This window comes from Limulus polyphemus, unplaced genomic scaffold, assembly GCF_000517525.1.
Source record: "Limulus polyphemus unplaced genomic scaffold, Limulus_polyphemus-2.1.2 Scaffold571, whole genome shotgun sequence".
NCBI classification, from domain to species: domain Eukaryota; kingdom Metazoa; phylum Arthropoda; class Merostomata; order Xiphosura; family Limulidae; genus Limulus; species Limulus polyphemus.
This window is the reverse complement of record NW_013666181.1, coordinates 326,188-327,068: the sequence shown is the minus strand read 5'-3', so window position 1 is coordinate 327,068 and position 881 is coordinate 326,188.

Sequence of the window (881 nt, the reverse complement as noted above, 5' to 3'; positions counted from 1 at the left end):
TCATAAATTGCATGGAATTCAAAGAAACTACTGCTCTCTCTCTTCATTCATTCCCGTTGGCTTTCTCTGCCAGGCTTATATAGTGTTACGACAGCGGAGGTCACGCGACTATATATCATGACTATATATCGCGAGTGTCTGAGTGTTTGTCAGGCGCCCTCTTTATTAGTATATAAGCCTGCAAATAAAGCCAGCGATAGATAGATATGCAGCTAGATTGAAAATAGAGATAATTGAGTCAAGCAAATAGTAGGCACCATAAGTAAAGTCTGTGAATCACTGTGATTTATAGCACGTGTTATAAAGGTTGATAAGTTTCAAGTGACTGTGGAAATTCTGTGTATTACAAAGTTGTACTGAGAAAGAATAAACTAGTTTTTAATTAAGAAAGGACTTGTATTGCTGAAGTTCCTCTGAAAGAATTTATACTAGAAATTAACAAACGAGCAGATATGCAACAAATTGGTGTCAGAAATGTGATAGAGAAAAAAAAGGAAACAAGAAGTGGCAAATCAAACTACGACTTAGCAGATTTGATGGAAGCAATACAAGAACAGCAAAGGAAATAAGAATAACGAGAAAAGAGGCAACAGCAATGGCAAGTTAACCTGCAAAAGTGGCAACTCGAATGGCAAAATAAACAAGAAGAGAGACTACAGCAGTGGTTGGAGGAGAAAGAAAATAAACAAGAAGAAAGTCATCAACAGTTGAGAGAAAGCCAGCATACACAAATGGAAAAGATTAGCAAATTTCAAAGTGAATTAAATACATTAAAGAACGATTTACTGTCCTTTATACAGGGAGGATATATTAATCATGGACCTAATCAGCCACAGACAACAGGAAGCATCTTCCAGACCCTGCAGCTAAACCCTAATGCA